The sequence below is a fragment of the Dama dama genome, chromosome 10 (assembly GCF_033118175.1).
Source record: "Dama dama isolate Ldn47 chromosome 10, ASM3311817v1, whole genome shotgun sequence".
Taxonomy (NCBI): Eukaryota; Metazoa; Chordata; class Mammalia; order Artiodactyla; family Cervidae; genus Dama; species Dama dama.
Window position 1 is genome coordinate 28,115,493 of NC_083690.1, and position 7,747 is coordinate 28,123,239.

At 46.2% G+C, this 7,747-nt stretch overlaps 1 non-coding gene across 1 annotated transcript; it reads left to right on the forward strand.

Moving 5' to 3' along the window:
- Window positions 1–5,902: 5,902 nt before the first annotated feature.
- On the forward strand, window positions 5,903–6,007 carry LOC133064118 (U6 spliceosomal RNA). Its single transcript, XR_009694590.1, has one exon. It is a non-coding gene; the product is annotated as a U6 spliceosomal RNA (small nuclear RNA).
- The last annotated feature ends 1,740 nt before the right edge of the window (window positions 6,008–7,747 follow it).

Consider the following 7,747-nt stretch of genomic DNA (forward strand, 5'->3'; position numbering starts at 1 on the left):
AGGATCTGGCTGGGGGTATGCTTCTGGCCGCATCTCCCAGAGGAAGGCCTGTTGTGCCCTGGCTCCGGGACACAGAAGAGAAGATTCGTCTGAGAAGCTCTTTCTTGTTAGAAAATAAAACCATTAAGTGAAGGGATTCGTTGGTGGTCAAATCCAGCAGCATGAATAAACATGATTATAGTTCGACTCCCATATTAAATCTGTGTCAAGAGATGACTGATCTATTGCTAGGTAGTATGGGTGACTCAGATGATAAAGAATTTGTCTGCAGTTCTAGAGACCAGGGTTTGATACCTGGGTCGGGAAGATCCCCTGGAGAAGGGAATGATAACTTATTCCAGTATTCTTGCCTGGAGAGTTCCATGGACAGAGGAGCCTGGCGGGCTACAGTCCATGGGGTCACAAAGAGTCAGACACAACTGAGCGACTACACTTTCACTTTCTTTCATGTGGGCTTCTCCAGTGGCTCAGGGGTAAAGAATCTGCCTGCCAATGCAGGAGTTGTGAGTTCAGTCCCTGGGTCAGGAAGATACCCTGGAGAAGGAAATGGCAACCCACTCCAATATTCTTGCCTGGGAAATCCCATGGACAGAGGAGCCTGGCAGGCTATATTCCATGGTGTCACGAAGAGTGGGACAAGACTGAGCAAGTAAACAACAACAATCTTCTCATTGCCTGTCCAGCCTTCAGTCTTGATGGACCCATCAAATCTTTCTAAAAATCCAAATATGGTCACGTGATTCAGTTGCTCGAAACTTCCAAGGATTCCAAGATTGCTTACAGGAGGCTTGTGGGATCTTATTTTGCCCACCAGGGATTGAACCCCAGGCCCTCAGCAGTGAAAGTCGAGTCCTAACCACTGAACTGCCAGGGAGGTCCCCCTCCAGCTTCATCTTATGCCTTCTGTACACATACGTCTACCCTACTGAACTCTTGGGGTCCCTGTATCCCCCACATTGCACAACTCTCTGCTAGGAATGGCTTTTCCCTGCCCTCCCTACTCATCCTACAATACTCTCCAGAAATATCACATTAAAAAAAAATTCATTTGTTTATTTGACTGCATCTGATCTTAGTTGTGGCAAACAGGGTGTTTATTTGTGGCACTCGGGCTCAGTACTTGTGGCGCGTGGGCTTAGGTGCTCGGCAGCCTGTGGGATCTTAGCTCCCCAGCTAGGGATCGAACCTGTGTCCTCTGCAGTGGGAGGCAGATTCTCAACCACCAGGGAAGTCCCAGCACCATCATGCTTATTCTCTCTCGACTCCAGCACCTCCATACAATGTGCAACCACTGGGCTGAATCCCCGTCGTGGGTGTCTGCAGAGGGCGGTTGGTGCCCAAGTGGTCCTAGGCCCTTTCTAGGAAGAAGGGACTGTGAGAAGCAGAGGCCAAGACAGGATTCAATGTGCCTGATTGTTTTGAGGGAAGACTCCTGTGAAAGAGAAAATGGGGCCATAGATCATGGTGCCTGTCTGACCCGGAGTGAGGGAGAGAGGGAAGTTTGGAGGGACTGTTGTGGGGACTCCTCCAGACAGCTGCCCCTGAGAGGAGCCCTGGGTGGCCGCGAGCCCACCTTTGTGCCCCTCCCACTGTGGTCGTTGGCTGGGAGCTGGGCTTTGCACAGAAGGGCAGGGAAGGGTCTCGCCGCTCTTCTGCTCCTGCCCTCAGCCATCTGTTCCATGAGTTGCAGTTACAGCAGGGAACTTTCTTTTCACAATCTTCACAGGTTCTTTCTATGGAAAGTTATCCTGGCTTGGGCTGTGTGCCTTGAGGGGTATGACCCGGTGACCTTGCCCTTGGCTGATTGTGACAGATGGAGTCCCTGAGCCAAAGGCAGTCAGCCAGGGGCGAGTTTATGGGAAACCCTGCCTCATCTGGGTGTTCCTTGTTGGTTGGGGGCCGCCTGGTTCAGCCAGAATCTCCCTGGGGCTGGAGGAAGGTGAAATGGGGACAGAGAGATGGATTCCTCCAGAAAAGGACCAGGACCTCCTCCCTGAGTTCTTCCCCTTTGCGGAGACCCTGGGAACCCATCACAACTGGCTGCAGAGAGGTTTCCCGTGCCTCCTGACTCCTGAGTGTCCAAGAAAACTAGTGCCTGCTAGGGCCATGCTAAACTGCAGGCAAAAACATTTATTGAGAGCTTGTTATGTTTCAACAACTTTATTTTTAAAAATTTTTCTTTATTTTTGACTGTGCTGGGTCTTCATTGCTGCGTAGGCTTTTCTGTAGTTGGGGTGAGCAGGGGCTACTCTCTAGTTGGGGTGTGCAGGCTTCTCATAGCAGTGGCTTCTCTTGTTGTGGAGCACAGGCTCTAGGGCATGCGGGCGTCAGTAGCTGCAGCTCCCGGGCTCTAGAGCACAGGCTCAACAGTCATGGTGCCCAGGCTTGGCTGCTCTGTGGCATATGGGATTGTCCCAGATCAGGGATTTAACCCATGTCGCCTGCATTGGCAGGTGGATTCTTTAACACTGAGCCACCAGGGAAGCCCCTCAGTAATTTTATATTCAGTATTTCCTTTATCTAATTTGTCCTCATAACCCTAGGGCTCACAACAACTAGCATCTCACTAGCCTGCTCATCAGAAATGATCCCTGTTGTCAGTTTGATGAGTTGTTTTCCAGGACTTTCTGTGCATTTATGTGTCCCACAGATAATATATAATATAGTGTTTTTCTTTCTATATAAATGATGTCATACTCTACATGAATATGACACATTATTCTGCATATTCTGCAATGTCTTTTTTTTTCAGTTCAGTCACAGAGTCAGGAGATTTGTCCACGTTACTAGGCAGAAAGAACCTTCTCTTTTTTGATTGCTGTGTAGTATTTCACCGTGTGAATGTGACAACTTACTTCATCATTCCCTGATTAACTGGTATTTTATCTTTAACCTTTGTTATCACAAACGATGCTGCTGTGAACATCTGTGGATGTGTCTCTGGGTGCACACGTGCAAGGGCTTCTCGAGGGTAGGTGCTGAGTAGTGGAGATCCTAAGACTTAGCATGTGTGTGTGCTTAGTTGTGTCTGACTCTTTGTGACCCTACGGATTGTAGTCCACCAGGCTCCTCTGTCCATGGGCTTTTCCAAGTAAGAATACTGGAGTGGGTTGCCATTTTTGACTCTAGGGGATCTTCCTGACCCAGGGATTGAACTTGCGTCTCTTGTGTCTCCTATCTTTGCAGGCGGATACTTTACCCCTAGCACCACCTGGGAAACCCCTAGCATGGGCATCTTAAACATTTTAATGGTATCACCATTAAACCGTGGACTTGAAAAAGGGGTGGACTAGAAGGGTTACATGGGTGTGAAGTGGTTAAAATTCCAGAGGTTGGACTTGAAGAATTACATCAGGAAACCATCTTTTATCACCGATTTCAGCCGTGTTCTGGAGGATTGCATAGCTTTGGGGTCATTCTCAGCTATCAGAACAGTCTCATTTTCAAGTATGAAAATGTCCAGTCCAGCATGATTCAAAATTTCAACATCACTGCCAATTTAAAGTGACCTGGGGACTTCCCTGGTGGTCCAGTGGTTGAGAATTCACCTGCTAATGTAGGGGACACGGGTTTGATCCCTGGTCTGGGAAGATCCCACAAGCCTTGGGCAGCTAAGCCCGTGTGCCGGAACTACTGAGCTCGTGCTCTAGAACCTGCATGCTACAACTCGAGAAAGCCTGCACACAGCAATGAAGACCCAGTGCAGCCAAAAATAAGTAAATAAAAATGAAAAAACAACTGGGGGCATAATTCTTGAGGCACTAGCCTATAGTGTTCCCCCTTTGCCTGGCAAACTACTAAAGCCACTCTTTCTTTCTCCTCCATGAAAAAAATAAAAAATAAAAAAACCCAGTGAAACAATGTATTACTTTTATAAAAAAAATAAAGTGATCTGAAGTGGAAAAGGGGGTGAGGATCTGGTTTTTCACTCTCCTTTCATTCCTCCTCTTTCCCCCAGTCCCTCCCCACCCCTGCTCTGCTGGCTCCTTCAGGTTAGGTCACTTAGAGGAGAAGAAAGTGACATAGGACTGCTGGTGACTCTAATGTGGGAACCCTGTCGTGACTGGAATCCAGATACTACTGCTTTCACGGGAGGCATTGTTGGTTTCTTTAGAGGTGATGTAGGCAGGCCTTCTTGTCCCAACAGCTCAGCTCAGCGTCCTGGAGTTACACTCCTGCCGTGATTATATTATTGCTGGGTCCCTCTGCCAAGGCAGGTAGGTAGTTGTCCTGGGCACGGGCCTGTCAAAACTTGAGCCCAGCATTCACTTGGCCTAGGGCTTCTCACATAAAGATAAGGGTGTGATCCCATCTCTCTCCTTGCCTGGCCGTCTTGGGCTGCTCCAGTATACTCTGTCCCTCCTTTGGGACACTCCAGGTGAGAAGCCAGCATCAGCCTTCATGTTCACGTAGGTCTCCAAGCCCAGGTTCTCCTAAGAACTTCTTGCCAGCCTTCATCCTTCTAGTTCCTGCAGTGCCGGGCAGGAGAGGTACCTCTCTGTGAAGGGTTCTTTTGATGCAACACGTCCACTCTTTCAGGTGTGAGGAGCCCTCTTTGGAAGACAAGTGGGAAAAACCCCACAGCTCTCTAGTCCATTCAGGTGGGAGACGAGGGTGGAATTAGCAGGGCCGGACCTGATCTCTCACTAGGAAGTTCCAAAGAGTGTCTCTGCAGCTCTCTTTAAAATACGGGGCAGCATACTGATCGAGATCATGTACTGTCTTGAGCGTTGGGACTTTAAACAAAAATTGTCTCCATCAGTTTATGCTCCAAACAGCACCAATACGAGAACAGAGTTCCCCTAAATCTTCTCCTGCACTCAATATTATCAAACTCAAATTCTTTTTTCTTTAGCCAGTGTGGTAAGAAATAAATAAATGGCATCCTGGGACTTCCCTGGCGGTCCAGAGGTTAAGGCTCTGAGCTTTCAATACAGAGGATGCAGGTTTGATTCCTGGTTGGGGAGCTAAGATCCCACACACTCTGCAGCACTGCCAACCAGTAAAAACAACAACCCCCCCCCCCCAAATAAATAGTATCCCACTTACCTTATTTTTATTTTAATTTACATATTTCTCATTGCATGTGTTTATTGACCTTGTTTAGAACCTCCTGATTTCAGTGCAACCACACCGTAGCTAGTTAGTGCTTTAGGCCTGTAGAGTATTTTTGAATCTATTATCTTATCTGATCCTCTTGGAGGGTTAGGGGTGACTGAAACTATGTCTATATCTTATTGGGGAAAACTGAGCTTCTCAACCATTCCTGATGGCAGCTGATTGATAGGCCAGACTTGGAGCCTGTCTTTCTCTCCAGATCTTGGCCATTTTTGACTTGGTACCCTATATAGTCCTCATTTAATCCTATATATATATTAAATTAAGTCCTATATATTTAATCCTATATAGTCCTTATTTAATCCTCATCTTATAAAACATCTGAAGAAGACTTTGGGCGCCTGTGGCAGGTACTTTGAGATCCTTGGAAGGAAGGTGTATAGGTAATGTGTCGGTGTGAAGGTAATCATAGCCAACCTAAATTGTTGCTACTGGTTTTGGGGCTTTTTTCTGAGAATAGAGTCTGAGCAAAGAATTTAACAAGGCTGGGTGGAGCTGGGGGTTTCAGCAAAGAACTCGAGAGCCAGGAAACCCCCTGTTCGGTTGCCCAAGGCCTGGCTGAATAGAAACAGTTTCCTCAGTGCAAATGTATGTTCTTTTCCTTCAAACCATCATGAAACACTGTGAATGAAAGAGATGAGATATAATGTCAGGGAGTTTTGAATGAAGTGGGACATACTCATGATTTAAGGGAGAGACAACAAGCAAAGCATCATATCAAACTCTAGATCCACCGTGGCTGTAATTGTGAGAAAAAAATTTCTCTGAAAAGAAGACAAAAGCAGTGCTCGCTTCTACTGTACATACACTAAAGTTGGGAGGATACAGAGAAGATTTTCCTGGTCCCTGCCCAAGGATGATGAGCAAATTCATTGAGTTCCATATTTTGAAAGAAAATTTTAATTGGAGGAACACTGCTTTACAATGCTCTGTTGGTTTCTACCATCCAACAATGTGAATCAGCCATAAGTATACCTATGTCCCCTTCCTCTTGAGTCTCCCTCCCACCCCACCCAACCAGGTCATCACACCCTTTAGGTTGTTACAGAGCACCAGGTTGAGCTCCCTGTGTTATAGAGCAACTTCCCAATGCAGGAAGCATATTTAAATAATTAAAAAAAAACCACTTAAAATCTCCAAAAACAAACAGACAAAAGTAACATCAAAACATGTCACCCACGGGATTCCCAGTGATTTAACTTTTCTTCTTCATATTTCTGTGCCGTCTTCCCATTTTTGTTAGTGAGCAGGTGTCATCTAGGTCTCTGCAAGGTGGAAGGAAGAGGACTCAGAGCTGGCTCAGGGGACCACATCCAAGTGCTCTGATAGGTGCAGAGCTCTGTTAGTGCTCTGTTAGGTTAGGTTTTCTTTTCCAAACCAGTGGGGATACTGACGCTCAGAGAAGGTAACACAAGTAGGAAGGGGCAAAGCTGAGTCCATCTGACTCACAGCTACTTTACACCTCAAGGCCATGAAGTAAATTTCGTCTCTGGAAAGGATGTCCTCCAACGATAACTTGATGGTTTAAATGAGACAGCTTTGGCATTCACCCGTGACTCCCACATGGGAACATTATTCTCTTTTCAGTTCAGTTCAGTTCAGTTGTTCAGTCATGTCTGACTCCTTGCAAACCCCTGGACTGCAGCACAGCAGGCTTCCCTGTCCATCGCTAACTCCTGAAGCTTGCTCAAACTCATGTGCATCAAGTCAGTGATGCCTTCCAACCATCTCATTCTCTGTCATCCCCTTCTCCTCCTGCCTTCATCTTTCCCAGCATCAGGGTCTTTTCCAACGAGTCACTTCTTCACATCAGGTGGCCAAAGTATTGGAGTTTCAGCTTCAGCATCAGTCCTTCCAATGAATATTCAGGACTGATCTCCTTTAGGATGGACTGGTTGTATCTCCTTGCAGTCCAAGGGACTCTTAAGAGTCTTCTCCAACACCACAGTTCAAAAGCATCAATTCTTTGATGCTCAGTTTTCTTTATAGTCCAACTCTCACATCCATACATGACTTCTGGAAAAATCATAGCTTTGATTAGAAGGACCATTGTTGGTAAAGTAATGTCTCTGCTTTTTAATATGCTGTCTAGGTTAGTCATAGCTTTTCTTCCAAGGAGCAAGCATCTTTTAATTTCATGGCTGCAGTGATTTTGGAGCCCCAAAAATAAAGTCTGTCACTGTTTCCATTGTTTCCCCATCTATTTGCCATGAAGTGATGGGACCAGAAGCCATGATCTTAGTTTTCTGAATATTGAGTTTTAAGCCAGCTTGTTCATTCTCCTCTTTCACTTTCATCAAGAAGCTCTTTAGTTCTTCTTTGATTACTGCCATATGGGTGGTGTCATCTGTATATCTGAGATTATTGATATTTTTCCTGGCAATCTTGATTCCAGCTTGTGCATCATCCAGCCTGGCATTTTGGATGATGTACTCTGCATAGAAGTTAAGTAAGGAGGGTGACAATATACAGCCTTGATGTACTCCTTTCCTGATTTGAAACCAGTCTGTTGCTCCATGTCCAGTTCTAACTGTTACTTCCTGACCTGCATACAGGTTTCTCAAGAGGCAGGTCAGGTGGTCTGATATTCCCATCTCTTTCAGAATTTTCCACAGTTTGTGGTGATCCA